Consider the following 16,126-nt stretch of genomic DNA (forward strand, 5'->3'; position numbering starts at 1 on the left):
CACAAGTCAGGTGGTATAGTAAACAAGGGACCCCAGGAAGGTCTCAAGCGGTGAGAAGGACGACACTCCGAGTCGGATTCTTCCTCTTTTTCCGTCTGTGTGGTGTCCCAGGACCTTGGAATCAGTGACGTCGACTTCGGCACCCGGCACCCGGCGGGGACGGTTCCTCGGAGGGCAGTAAGAGAAAGAAAGGAGCCGTTAGTCCTACTGAGGCTCGTTGTTTGAACCCGTAACCACAACCAGGGGTGAGAAAGACGAAGAAATGACCGTGAGGGAAAAGAGAAGAGAAGGGGGACGGAGCGGGGCTGACAAAGGGGAAACAGGGGTGCTCGGAATGGGGTCGTGTGGGACAATATATACAAAGTGCACGGTGCTGTATATGATTGAGACAGGGTCTGTCCGGTGAACAATTACGTGCCTAGGGGAGAGGGGTTATTTACACTAGGGTTACACTATTTACACAGAGCACCTAGCGTGCTATCAAGATGGTAACGGGTACTCACGCGCTCCGCCGTAACTCTCCTCCGAGTTACGGCCGCTCTTCAGCCACCTCCGTAGGAGTCCACCACTCTTCGGACCACTCTTCGATTTCTCCGCCACCGCCTTCACCGTTCTCCGCACCTCCAGTCGAAACCTCCTGCCACGATACTCCGACGCTCGCTGACTCCCTCCTTCCGTCTTTTCTCTGGCTGGCCGGCAGTATGGAGGAGGGACTTCCGGGGTCACGGGGCAGTCCTTCCGGTCCGCTGTCGTTCCGGATTGGCTCCTGTAACAAAGAGAGGGGCGGGGTCTCCGTTGTCACGGACGCTGTAGATCGTTTTCCGTATGTCGTACCCTGGAAGGGAGAACATTGGAGGGGGAACAATCCAGGGGGGGGGGACACGGGTTTTGGGTGGCCGGGGACTACCTCACATTCCCTTTCCCTAGCTGTCTTTCTTGTACGGGTTGTGGTCATTGGGTAGCGGGAGAGGTAGTCCGCATTACCTTGGTTCGCTCCTTTCCGATGCACTGTGGTGAAGCGATAGGGTTGGAGGGCCAGGAACCAGCGGAGGACCCGATCGTTATGTCCTTTGTTCCGAGCCATCCATTCTAGAGGGGCATGATCCGTGAATATGGTGAAGTCCCTTCCTTCCAGATAGTAGCGGAGGCTTTCCACGGACCACTTGATGGCCAGAGCCTCTTTTTCTACAACCGCATAGTTCTTTTCCCGTGGAAATAATTTGCGACTGAGGTAGAGGATAGGCTTCTCGTTCCCAAACGGGTCTCTTTGGGACAACACCGCCCCTAGTCCCTGTTCGGAGGCGTCTGTCTGGAGGAGGAAGGGTTGGGCATAATCAGGACTGACTAATACGGGGCTTGAGGTCAGGGCGTTTTTCAGGTCGGTATAATCATTCCACAAAGCAGGGGTTGGGTTCTGAAGGAAAGTTTCTGTTTTTGTGGACTTCTTTAACAAATCTGTAAGCGGCGCTGCCCTTTGGGAAAAGTTAGGTACAAACCTCCGATAATAACCGAGGAGGCCCAGGAAAGCACAAAGGTCTTTTCTAGTCTGGGGAAAGGGAAGGGAGTGGATGGCTTCAGTTTTGCTTTGCTAGGGTCGTATTAGGCCTTCACCCAGAAGGTATCCCAAATACTTAACCGTTTGGGCTGCTAGGGTGGTTTTGGCAGGATTGATGGTGAACCCGTAAGACCCCAGGGAGGTGATGACCTTTTGCAGGTGTTCTAGGTGTTGTGTCCAGCTGTCGCTATAAATGACGATATCGTCCAGATAGGCTCCCGCATACAAGCTGTGGGGCCGCAATATGTGATTCATTGCTCTTTGGAAGGTGGCAGGGGCGCCATGCAGGCCAAACGGAAGTACTAGAAATTGGTACAAACCCTCAGGGGTGGAAAACGCCGTTTTCTTTCTGTCCTCCTCTCTGAGGGGTATCTGCCAATACCCTTTACAGAGGTCCAGTGTGGAGATATACTGAGCCTTCCCTATACGCTCGACCATCTCGTCGACGCGAGGCAACGGATATGTGTCGAAGGAGGATATCTTGTTGACTTCTTGGAAGTCAATACAGAATCTGACAGACCCGTCCGGTTTGGGTACAAGTACTATCGGGGAATTCCAATCGCTCACCCAGGGTTCTATTATACCCATTTTCAACATCTGCTCGATCTCCCTCTGTATAACCACCCTACGGGCTTCAGGGATTCTATACGGTCTTTGCCGCACCACCTTCCCAGGTACTGTTCGTATGGCGTGTTCGGTGACGGTGGTATGGCCGGGAAAAGACGAAAAACCCGTGCGTAAGGGGTATAGACTATTTGTTAGTTCGAGACACTGTTGTGATGTTAGTCCAGAGTCTATGCAAGGGGAAAAGGAAAGGGGAGTATCGTCCACCGAGCCAGAGAGGGCGAGACGAGGGCCTTCCCATTTTTTCAACAGGTTTATGTGGTATATTTGAGTGGTACCGCGTGTGGGATCAAGGGCTAATTCGTAGGTGACTGGGGTTACCTGGCGAAGGACAGCATAAGGACCTTGCCACTGGCCTAAGAGTTTTTGATCGGAGGATGGCATCATTAGGAGAACCTGGTCACCCACGGAGAAGACGCGGTTTTTGGTACCCCTGTCGTATTGCCCCTTCTGTTTTGTTTATGCGTTCTCTAGATTACGGTGGACTATGTCTCTTATCATAGCTAAGTGTGTTTTTAGATTCTCCATGTATTCGGGGAGGGGTCTCGTGCGATCGGGTTCCGCTTCCCAGGCTTCTTGGGCCATATCCAGTAGGGTACGAGGGGGTCGGCCATAGAGCAATTCATAGGGTGAATAACCGGTGCTGCTCTGGGTTTTACAGCGAATAGCGAACAGGGCCAATGGTAACATGTCCTCCCACCGCTTTGCCTCTAGCCCCAGTAGTTTTTTTAGGGTTTGCTTTAGTGTGGCGTTATACCTTTCCACAAGACCGTCGGTTTGGGGATGGTATGCTGAGGTTCGGATCTGTTTGATCCCTAGGTGGGAGCAGACTTGTTTCATTAGATTGGAGACAAAAGGGGTGCCCTGGTCGGTTAGGATTTCCCGGGGAAACCCTACCCTAGAAAACACCGAGATGAGAGCTTTGGCGACATTTTGGGTTGTTGGTTGACGCAGCGGCAGGGCTTCAGGGAAACGCGTGGCATAGTCCACTATGACTAGCGCGTACCTACAGCCGCTTCGTGAGGGCAACAAGGGACCTATAATGTCCATCCCTACTCTACTGAATGGGACATCAATAACTGGAAGGGGTTGTAGGGGTACCCTAGCTGGGCGATATCGGCTATGCTTTTGACATACCGGGCACTCTCTACAATATGTTTTAATGTGTTGGTGTACCCCCGGCCAGTAGAACCGTTCTATGATGGATTGGCTGGTTTTTTCCTACCCAAAATGACCGCCCAGGATGTGGCTGTGGGCCAAGAACAGGACCTTCTCTCGAAAAGGGCCAGGGATCAGAAGTTGGGGCTTTTGTTGGGTCCCCCCCTTACGATATAATAACCCATTCTTCTTGTAGAAGTAAGGACCTACGGTAAGGGGATCCTCGTGGTCTAACGCCTTTGCCCATGCTTCCTGTAGGTTAGGGTCTTCTTGCTGTGCCGCCCTAAATTCCCTGTCGGTCTGCTAGGGGTGTTCTTCCGGTATGACTGGAAAAACCCCGGTGTACTCTCTTTTCTCCTTTTTCTTTTGTGTTTTGGTTTTCGGGACTTTGGATTCCATCATAGGGGATGATGGCCCTGGGGAAAAGGGGCTTCTTCCCACCAGCGGGTCAGGGAATCGGTGGTGTCCTGCAGAAGCCCAGGTAAGCCAGTATAGTCGCTCCCCAGGATGGCCTGTTCCGGAAGAGCAGATATCAGACCTACTGTGAGGGTGGTTCCAGGATCCTTGGGGTGTTGTACTTGCACTCGGGTGGTGGGGTAACTTTTCGTGTCGCCGTGAACACATTGAATGGCGACTGTACCTGACGGGGAAGGAACAGGGTGAGGCAAGACCTGAGGCCTAAGAACGCTTTGTCGACACCCGGTGTCTGCCAGAGCCATCAGCGTTTGTCCCTCAATGGTCACCGGACAAAGGAAGGGTGGTGGCGCAGCACCCGGGACTGAGCACACATAGTTTCGGGCCAGGCCAACCTCCATGGGTTCCTCCTTATGGGGGCAAACCCGAGCGATATGTCCAAACCCACCACAACTGTAACATTGGGGCCCGGGGTTGATAGGCCTCGGTAGCACAGGGACAGGAGGCAGAGGGACTGGTTCTGGTCTTCTTGGGAAGGGAGGACGGTGGGCTCGTGGCCCTGTTGCGGGGTGGGCCTTAGGGGGATGTTCCTCCTTGCCTCGTTGCAGGTCCTGAGCACGACTGTAGGCGCTTGCTATTTCTACGGCGACTTCCAGGGTAAGACGGGCATGTTGTCTTACCCACCTTTGCGTGCTAGGATATAAGGACATCAAAAACTGTTCAAGATAGATTTTCTCGAGGATTTCCTCTTTGGTGGCAGTATCCGGTCTCAGCCATCGATTGGTTAAGTCTTTGATTCGAAACGACAGGGCTCTGGGGGTTTCTTGGGGTCCTTCCTTGACCTGACGTAACTTTACTCGATAGGTTTCATCATCAATGCCCAGTCGTTCGAGGATGCATTTCTTGACATCCGCATAAGGAGTGGTACCCTGTATGTTTGCCTGTTGATATGCGGCCTGCAAGTCACTGGTCAACAAGGGACCCAGGTAGTGGCCCCAACGGTCGTTAGGCCACGAGGCAGCTTGTGCTAGTCTTTCAAAATTTGTAAAGAAAAAATCGGGATCCTCTCTTGGCACGAACTTTTTGAGAACGACAGAGGGCAGGGAGGTGGTTGGTCTCTGGTGTTCCAGAACGGTTGTCAGTTTCCCCATGGCTTGCTCGTGGGTGTCCCCCTGTCCCTTCAAGACATCATGGAGCTGTCCTCGATCATTTTCGGCGGTCTTTAAGAATCGCTCCATTAACTGCCCCAATTGTTCTTGGGAATCGGCCATCCTCTTCATCACGGCCTCCATGCTTCCAGGTGATCCCACTTCTGACACCACCTGTGATCGTGGGCTGTAGGCCGACTGGAAAATCAGGCAAGGAGGCCGGATATAGTGGGCAATATTGCCTTTTTATTGTACACAAGTCAGGTGGTATAGTAAACAAGGGACCCCACGAAGGTCTCAAGCGGTGAGAAGGACGACACTCCGAGTCGGATTCTTCCTCTTTTTCCGTCTGTGTGGTGTCCCAGGACCTTGGAATCGGTGACGTCGACTTCGGCACCCGGCACCCGGCGGGGACGGTTCCTCGGGGGGCAGTAAGAGAAAGAAAGGAGCCGTTAGTCCTACTGAGGCTCGTTGTTTGAACCCGTAACCACAACCAGTGGTGAGAAAGACGAAGAAATGACCGTGAGGGAAAAGAGAAGAGAAGGGGGACGGAGCGGGGCTGACAAAGGGGAAACAGGGGTGCTCGGAATGGGGTCGTGTGGGACAATATATACAAAGTGCACGGTGCTGTATATGATTGAGACAGGGTCTGTCCGGTGAACAATTACGTGCCTAGGGGAGAGGGGTTATTTACACTAGAGTTACACTATTTACACAGAGCACCTAGCGTGCTATCAAGATGGTAACGGGTACTCACGCGCTCCGCCGTAACTCTCCTCCGAGTTACGGCCGCTCTTCAGCCACCTCCGTAGGAGTCCACCACTCTTCGGACCACTCTTCGATTTCTCCGCCATCGCCTTCACCGTTCTCCGCACCTCCAGTCGAAACCTCCTGCCACGATACTCCGACGCTCGCTGACTCCCTCCTTCCGTCTTTTCTCTGGCTGGCCGGCAGTATGGAGGAGGGACTTCCGGGGTCACGGGGCAGTCCTTCCGGTCCGCTGTCGTTCCGGATTGGCTCCTGTAACAAAGAGAGGGGCGGGGTCTCCGTTGTCACGGACGCTGTAGATCGTTTTCCGTATGTCGTACCCTGGAAGGGAGAACATTGGAGGGGGAACAATCCAGGGGGGGGGACACGGGTTTTGGGTGGCCGGGCACTACCTCACACTATTGTTCTGGGAATCGCAAACGACATTGACTTACTGAGGTCCAAGCTTTTATTCTGTATGTTGAGCTTAATAGTCATCAGGAGATAGCTTGAAAAAATGCAGGGCTCTCCATCAAACCCTATGAGAAGGGACTGGCAACACGGAATGGATTTGTGTTTGCAAGCAGAAAGGGTGATATATGAAGCCAGAGGATATCCTCGTAAATATCACAAAATATGGGGAATTTGGTTGGTTGGAGTGATTAACTAGGAAAGAGGGTCAATCCTGAAAATGGAGAAGGGGAGATGGCAAACGGTATGGCGGACACTGTACATAATCAATTCCAGGGGTTCTGTGCCCCTGATGATATAGATATTGACCAATGAATGAATTGACTAAAGTGTGCAAATGTTAAATGCCCAATTTCTGTTTAAGTGAAGTGTTCCATTGCTGGGGGGGGGGGGGGTTATGACATACTGTATGGGAATAACATAAATAAAAATAGATAAAATGATGTATGGTCAGAAATTATGATAGGTCTTATTTCTATCTGTGCCGACTACGTATAATCTAACTAAAAATATCATATGATCAATGCAAGACTGTTACTGATGTGGGTTTGATTTAAAGGTATAGGCATGGTGATTTGGATGTGTAATATGCACTAGGTTTAATATTGTTATATGGGTTTTATCACATTTCTGACCAGCTCAGTACTGGATCACAGTGTCTCATACAGGATCTAATATTTGGTGAAAATCCAAAAACACGATTAGTCAGTGAATTTTCTCCACACTTTCATATATAACATTCTGTTAGGATTTGCTTAATTTGGACCACAAAGCATTATCATCGTAAATGTTTCCTAATGATATTCTAGAGACGCTCTGAACCATCAACCACGCAGATGAGTTTTTGGTGAGTCTACTTTTAGGAGCATTTTACAAACAATTCTGGCAAACCTATGGATCTAATAACCTGGTTCTCTAACCCATTTTATTACACATTTGTCTAGTCTAGTAAGCTTCTGTGTGTTCATGTAAATAGGCAATTTCCCCCAGCATTGTGGCTATTTCCTGCAATATTGAGGGCAGTTTCTGCCTCATAGCTATTCCTTTATTTTCCACTTTAAGAATATGTAATTTGACTTGTGCAGGATGTATTTAACATTTCACCAAGGTCTGCTATCAGTTTCATATGTTGCTTGCTACATACCTGCCCATTCATCTAGCCACAGTATGCAGTCGGTGATCCTGTTTCACTTCCTGTCCTTTCTCCACTCATACAATCCCTACTGACCCTTGTTTGGGCAAGATACCCACCTAATGGATGTCAATCAAAGCCTAACTGTGCAGTTGACATCAAGCTTGTAAGTGAAAGTGTTTAAAAATATTGGGCCCGATTCACAAAAGTAATCTGAGACAAAATCCTAACTTTATGACTTTTGGTATTCACAAAAGGCATTTAGGAGTAGTAAAGTTAGGATTTCTAACTTTACTACTACTAAACTGAGAAAAATCCGAACTTTACGACTTTCGGTATTCACAAAAGGCATTTAGGAGTAGTAAAATTAGGATTCCTAACTTTGCTACTCCTAAATGCCTTTTGTGAATATTGTATATCGTAAAGTTAGGATTTTGTCTCAGATTACATTTGTGAATCGGGCCCATTCTGATTACTAAACCAGGAAGTTGTGCCAGTTCTCTAATCATGGAGGCTGATATCCTTAGAATAAATAATTTTCTCCATCCTCTACTAAAGTGCATAGCAACTTACAACCCCCGCTATCGCCCAAACATCACCTCGTCTTCTTAATCCTGTTTGAAGGAGGGCCCGATTTGGAGTTTGGCAGACAGGGTACTCCATCTCAACGGTGGCGGATGTCCACCAGTCTCTCTTCCCATCTAATTTTTAGTCAGCTGAACTTCCAGGTTTACTCTATGAGAGTAAAATGAACTCCACTGGTGTAAACCTTCCTCCTACGGCCGTCAGAGATAAGCCATCCGGCTGCCAGCCCTATTTAGAGTGGGCGGTCGCACAGTGTTTTTTTTACTGTCCATCACCTACCATTATATAACTACAAACACAGGACTGGGGGTCTAAATTAAGGAAAACTTTAGTGATGTATGTCCCTATAGAAGGATAGCTGTTCTATCATCCCTGGCAAACTGAGCTGAGCAGGATTCCCATCAAAATACTTCTTAAATATTAGAGCTAAAGTTTTAAGCTCTGTGGATCATCGTTATCATATGGTTATCCACCACCTCTTAGAGGGCAATCTCTTGATCATAAAGATTGCCTCTGTGGAAAGCTCGTATGCTCTTAATGGATGCCAATCCGAACCAAGGCAAACAATAGATGCCATCAAGTGTAACAAACTAGTGAAAAAGTATTAATAATATATATAATGTGATGCAGTGCAATATTAAAAAGATTGTGTGGAGAGACTAGAACACCTAGACAATCACTCTCTCCTCATACCTAATAAAATCAGGGGAGTTGACATGTGTCCCCGCTATTGATTCATAGCAGTAAACATGGTAACTCCAACTACACGGTCAACATGTTTCAGCCTTATCGGAAATGATCCAGGCTTTCTTCAGGACCTATACATAGCTACTGCACATGATTCAAACTCTTCATATATAAGAGCACAAAGAAAATCAGAACTATACAACCTCGCTCGATGCGAAACCTTCAATTACAGGGTGTAAACATCACCTATGGAGATAAAAGCAATCATCACACTCCATGCAGAGCAGTAACAGGCCAAACAGTACAGTGTATGCCCAATTTTGGGCTGCATTCTTTTGCTTACCTTGTGTAATCAAGGCCCAAACCTCACCTCTCAGGAACCTGCCTCTAGTAGAGATGAGGCCCCGCTCTAAAAAATATTGAATAATAAATAAATCAATAAAGATCCTGCCAAAAGTCCAGAATCATTAGTCAACAGGTCATATGCCAAATATATATCCCTGGCATTTGAACTAGTACCTCTACTCTCAAAACGAAAGAAAAAACAAGGGTCGGTCAGGAAAGTCTCAGAAGTTAAAAATAGGTATAGTTAATGGTATGGGAGATTTAATCCCCTGACTATTCTGGATCTGATCGTGCCGATGCAGAATACTAAATATATCATGTCTTGTAGTTCATATTTAGGCAATATAATACTGCTATGTCATGTATATGGGATACAGCAGAGCACTGCTGGTACGGCTGAGTTGCGGTTCACAGGACGCCTGGCTGTATGTTGTGAAAACTGCTTTGAATAATTTTTAAAGTTTTAAAGTTTTAAAGTTTTACTTCATTACTTCACTTACCTGTTGCCATCTGGAGCTGCCCTGCACCCCGGTCCGTCGCGGCAAGTGCCGATCGAACGGAGGGTGGACCTTTGGGCTCGACTCCTCCCCCTCCCCCCACCACTTCCGGGGCACTGGGGCCAAATACGCTGGCTTGGCGAACGCGCAGCGGATACAGCAGAGCACTGCTGGTACGGCTGAGTTGCGGTTCACAGGACGCCTGGCTGTATGTTGTGAAAACTGCTTTGAATAATTTTTAAAGTTTTAAAGTTTTAAAGTTTTACTTCATTACTTCACTTACCTGTTGCCATCTGGAGCTGCCCTGCACCCCGGTCCGTCGCGGCAAGTGCCGATCGAACGGAGGGTGGACCTTTGGGCTCGACTCCTCCCCCTCCCCCCACCACTTCCGGGGCACTGGGGCCAAATACGCTGGCTTGGCGAACGCGCAGCGGATACAGCAGAGCACTGCTGGTACGGCTGAGTTGCGGTTCACAGGACGCCTGGCTGTATGTTGTGAAAACTGCTTTGAATAATTTTTAAAGTTTTAAAGTTTTAAAGTTTTACTTCATTACTTCACTTACCTGTTGCCATCTGGAGCTGCCCTGCACCCCGGTCCGTCGCGGCAAGTGCCGATCGAACGGAGGGTGGACCTTTGGGCTCGACTCCTCCCCCTCCCCCCACCACTTCCGTGGCACTGGGGCCAAATACGCTGGCTTGGCGAACGCGCAGCGGATACAGCAGAGCACTGCTGGTACGGCTGAGTTGCGGTTCACAGGACGCCTGGCTGTATGTTGTGAAAACTGCTTTGAATAATTTTTAAAGTTTTAAAGTTTTAAAGTTTTACTTCATTACTTCACTTACCTGTTGCCATCTGGAGCTGCCCTGCACCCCGGTCCGTCGCGGCAAGTGCCGATCGAACGGAGGGTGGACCTTTGGGCTCGACTCCTCCCCCTCCCCCACCACTTCCGGGGCACTGGGGCCAAATACGCTGGCTTGGCGAACGCGCAGCGGACGCGCGCAGCGGACGCGCGCAGCGGGCGCGCCGGCGGCGCGCCGAAGGCGCGCCAAAGGCAAGCCCGTCTGCGCCCGTCCGCGCCCAACCGGGTCCAGGGGCCACAATCCCTGGCCCCCACACATCCCAGGTCAGGACATACAGCGCATTAGACATTCATAACATTGGGGCTAGGGCGGCGGTTCACTGTACACATATCTATGCACCAGCCGACCTTCCCCCCCACTGCCCTGGATGTAAACACTCCTTTTATAAAACCACAGCACAATCCACGACGCAGGAATACCATATGTGCTTATTAAACTGTAGATCGCTCCCGAGACACAGTACACAAATCGCTCTACTACTTGAAGAGCGTAAGCCAGACGCCGTCTTTTTGACAGAAACCTGGCTCAACCCCCATTCAGAGCCACACATAATCTCCGCCTTACCCCCGGGTTTTCAAATCCATAGACTGGACCGGACAGAGGGCAGAGGAGGGGGTCTGGCTATCATTCTGAAAGAGCAGTACCAGTGCCGCATTACGACTGAAACCATCCCGGAATGCGAGAGCTTAGCTTTTAGCATCGAATTCACTGCTAACAGCTCCTTCTCTGGCACTCTAATATATCGCCCCCCTGAGCCGGCCAAACAGTTTCATAAATCTCTTCCCGACATTATAGCTAAACGAACTAGTACCCTAGCTAACTATACCATGTTGGGAGATCTTAATTTTCATTTTAATTCTTCCATAGACCATATTGCTATGGAACTAATTGACGACCTCGCAGCCTTACAGCTAACCCAGCGGGTTACCGCCCCCACCCATAAAAAAGGTAACTTACTTGACCCAATTTTTAGCAACTGCTCGCAGCTGATGGTGGATCATCCCATTCCCCTCCCCTGGTCCGACCACTTTTTAATCCCGCTGACCTGGGCCACCAGTAAACCCTCCATGCCTGCCCCCCAAGCAAAAGCTATGAGGAATTGGCCAAAGCTTCCTGTGGAGGAGTGGTGTAGGAACTTAGAATCCACCCGCCCATCCCTTCACACAGACCCCAACCTGGCGAACAGGGATTATGAGGGCTGGGTAACAAATTCACTGGAGACTGTCCTTCCCTGTCGGAAAGCTATATCAAAAAGATTGCAGAAATCTGCACCCTGGTTCTCAGATACCCTCAGGGAACAAAAACGCCTATGCAGGAAACGAGAACGAGCATGGCGTCTAGACTTCCTACCCGAGAAAAAGTTGCAATATAGGGAAGCAATCAAGGCCTATAGAGACGGGGTAAGGAAGGCCCAAGCTGCCTACTTTGCAGATAAAATCATGGAAGCTAAGTCCAAACCCAGGGAAATCTTTCATCTGGTTAAAAAATGTACAATATTAAATACACCTGCTCCCCTGCCAAAAACACAAGATCAGTGTAACGAGCTAGCGGAATTTTTCCACAACAAAATCTCCTGGATTTATTCCTCTTTCTCGACGTCAACCTCTAATTCTGGAGGGGCAGAGGAAGCACCCTCGACAAATTTTGTTCTCCGAGGCCAACCAACCTTAGAATACTTCCCACATCTAGACCTGGACACCCTGAGTAGGCTGGCTCGACAAGTCAAATCCGGCTCGCCACGTGATCCTGCTCCACCCGAGATTATGTTGCGGTCAAGCGCTACCACTTTTCCTGTAATCCTGGAACTTTTAAATTCCTCGATTTCATCTTGTACTGTGCCCGCCGATTGGAAAAGAGCCATGGTATGGGCACTATTAAAAAAACCAAATCTTGACCCAGAGGATCACGCTAATTACCGTCCCATCTCTTTGCTCCCCTGGGCAAGCAAGATTCTGGAAAAACATATAAACACCCAGCTGATCCAGTTCCTAGAGAAGAATCAACGACTAGATATGACCCAGACAGGCTTCAGACCTAGGCACGGAACTGAGACTGCGCTGCTGGCGGTCACTGAGGAGTCACGGAGGATACTGGATCAAGGAGGATCAGTGGCAGTGATCCTCCTTGACCTCAGTGCTGCCTTTGATACGGTCAGGTATACCATCTTACTGAACCGTCTCCTTGACATCGGGGTAACAGGCAATGCACTGAGGTGGTTTGACTCCTTTCTGACCAACAGATCATTCCAGATCTTTGACGGGGACACAGTGTCAGCCAGCAAATCTTTGAGCTGTGGGGTCCCACAGGGTTCCTCCTTGAGCCCTGCGTTGTTCAACATATACATGAAACCGCTTGCTGGGATCGTCGAACCGCATGGTATTAAGATCATATCATATGTGGACGATACCCAGCTAGTGGTCTCATTGACGCAGGAGGGCATCAGGCAAGAGTCGTCAGGTCTGATGAGATGTCTGGAGGAGGTTAAAGGCTGGATGACAGCCTCCTCCTTAAAACTCAATGGAGATAAGACTGAGGTCATGCTTTTGGGCCCAGCTTCCCCAGTACCTTTCACCTCCTTATGGCCTTCATGCCTGGGCACGCCCCCCATCCCCAAGGAGAGCGTAAAAAGTCTGGGAATTTGGCTGGACAAAAATCTCACCTTCACTCACCAGGCCACTAAGTTATCTGCCACGTGTTTTGGCCTGCTCAGAATAATCAGAAAAGTCCTGCCTCTTCTACCAATGGAGGCCAAACAGGTGGCAGTACAAGGCCTGATACAGTCCAGATTGGATTTCAATAACGCCCTCTACGTGGGTGCCCCAGAACTGACTCTACGGAAGTTACAGGTTGTGCAGAACTGCGCAGCCCGTACCCTGCTTAACATTCCACGTACACAGTCAGCCAGACCTGGACAAAAAAGCCTACATTGGCTACCGGTGAAACAGCGAGTGGCTTTTAAGGCTCTATGTATCTCACATCATGCCTTCTGGAAAACAGGTCCAGCAATAAATGATAATTTAGTCACCCGCTATCACCCAAGCAGGAATCTACGTTCCACCGAAGCCTTTTTGGCCGTGGTCCCAAAAGTTAAGAGAGCGAGAACTGGAGGCAGAATGTTCGCTCTGAATGCCTCAAAACTGTGGAACTCACTCCCGCTTCAACTTAGATGCAATCCCAACCTGCAATCTTTCCGCAAACAATTAAAGACTCTTCTGTTTGCTAGGTCTGCCCTGACCTAATCCCTGTCCTAGCCCCCGCCGTACCTCCCCACGCTGGCTGCATCCTTAGCGCTTGGACGCCCGTCGGGCAGCAATCGCGCTCTACAAATCGATATACAATACAATACAATACAATCTGCCCCCCATAAGAATAGACACTATCAGGGCGCAGTTGTGAGTTTCAATCACTGTGTCTACCAGAGCTCCTGATGTTCACACAGTTCTCCACCCTGGTACTCGTCTAGCAAAAGTGCATAAACAACAGCATGCTATATTGTGTAGACGCTAGTTGAAGTAATCTCATCTCCATTACTAGCGATTTTCATGCCGTCTTAAAGCTAGCGTGAGAGGACCAAGGGTTACGGGGTTAGAGCATTATCTCGCAACCAGCGAGTGACCTATACTTATCAGTATACAACCCCAAATTAAATATCACAGAGCTGAATAAAATCGCTACAACCCCATACTTTCCACCCGTGAACTGAGTTGTCAGACTAACCTGTCCGTCGGTACCTCTGAATTTCACCGAGTCAGGGAGGGAGGCACCGAGGTGGCGAGCGAACAGGTTTAAATACGCCCGACTTGTTCACGTCAGCCTGTTTCCGGTTTGAGATTTTTTTCGCGCCTCACGCGCATTGCCAGTGTCAACATTAGGACGTAAAACTACAAGATGACATCATACGTTCATCATTTGTAGTTTCAAAAGTCGGCGTTAGCGGCTTGGAAAGTAAATCTACTCATTTGGACGTAGAACTACAACATGACATCAGTCGTGAACCAATTGTAGTTCCAACGGGCCAATGTTGCCAACGAGCAGGGATAAACCTTCGTAGTTCTTCACTGTATAGGAAGTTCTAACACCTAATAGCACCGATAGAGTGGCTTATAGTGTCCTCAGATATGTGACTCGCAACCACTCCATTGTAATTGATGTCAAAAACATATCCAAAATAACTCAGTGCATAAATCATCATACCATCACTTATTGGTCATTTGTCTATTATTTCTATGTCAAATACAAATTGTACTTAACTTAGTGTGTAACTGTCATGTGCTCATATTACACATAGGAGTGTCATAATGCCGCGGGTATGATGCTTACTGAGCTATCATACCCAGAAAGTAGCATTTCCATAGCAAACCTATGCCATATGGCTCACAACCACACGTCCACAGAGAGATCTGAAGTTTTTGACAGGTTTTATTCTCCCGCTCATTCGCTAATGGCAAACAACCTCAGTAAATATTATGAGAATGTAACTCCATCAGTCATTCTCACATCGTGTAGTTGTCGAATGGTTGTCATTTCTTAATGATATTACAAAATACAAATATATATGTATCCTGTATAACAAAAAATGTGCCATTATGTACAGGAAATCGTCATCATTGGACTGACATGCCCAGAGTACCGCATTCCATAAGGTCCAGAAAGCCCTCTAGTTACAGACGTCAAGACCAGAAAGCGAGTATTAGAACCCAAGAATGTGCAATAGTGCACTGCCAGTTCAGATACATGCATGGGGATTAGATGGATTAGAGATTCACCCATGGAATATCATCATTTAGACCCAGAGTATCGCTATGGAGTTTGTAAACCCATTTCTGCTCTTTTATAAACAGGTATCTAGAGATGTCACTCACAGATAAGGGTATGTTAGGTTTTTCTAACACTGTCCACTTGAAATCCTCTGGTCCATGCTTCTCAGAGAAATGCCTCGTAAGTCTTGTGGTTAACTTTTTGCATCTAAATGTGCTCTTATGTTCTAACATCCGAGCCTTAACTTTACGGGTAGTCATCCCGACATAGTTTATCCGGCACGGGCAAGTAATCAAATAGATCAAATTACTGCTATTGCAGTTAGTGAACTGATACTGAACCCATGGTTTGCTGGTTCCTATATCAACTGATGTCGAGTGTGAGGTCTGCGGACAAATAGAGCAATCACCACAAGGGTGGTGACCTGTGACTGCTGGTAAACCCCAGAGTGTACCCAGTTGTCTCGGTACCGGTGTCTTGGGGCGTGTGTGTACTAATTTGTCCTTGATGTTGCTGCCTCTTTTAAACGCAAAAAGGGGCAAGGGAATCTTTTCTTTACTGGCGTTCAACAGACGCCAATGATGTCTGATACTTTTCTGTATCTGATTGGACAATGTACTAAAAGTGTGTACAAAAGTTAGTCTGTCTAGAGGTGGTTTCTGCACAGGTGGCTCAAGCAGGGCTTCACGATGATTATTGGTTGCTCTTTTAAGAGCGCGCTTTACTATTCTCACAGGATAATGTCTCTCTAAAAGGCTAGTGGTCAGCACTTTCGTGTGTGTTTTAAACCCATCGGGGGTGGAGCAATTTCTACGGACACGAAGGAATTGTCCATAGGGTAATTTGTTTCTAAGTGCTCTAGGATGCTGGCTATCATATCTGAGGAGAGAATTCCTCGACATAGGTTTCCGATAGACCTCGCTCTCCAAGCCATGTGGTGTTGCAAAGATGGACAGGTCGAGAAATGCTAATCTGGTGTGACTCGATTCAACTGTAAAATTCAGAAATTCGTTTTGTGCATTCAGCCAATGGTGAAACGCTGAGATGGAATCTTGATCCCCCCGCCAAATAACCAACACGTCGTCTATATATCGCTTCCACAAGCGAATAGACGAAAGGAAGGGATTCATGGGAGTCAAGACGT

This window comes from Triturus cristatus, chromosome 10 (genome assembly GCF_964204655.1).
Source record: "Triturus cristatus chromosome 10, aTriCri1.1, whole genome shotgun sequence".
Classification (NCBI taxonomy): Eukaryota; Metazoa; Chordata; class Amphibia; order Caudata; family Salamandridae; genus Triturus; species Triturus cristatus.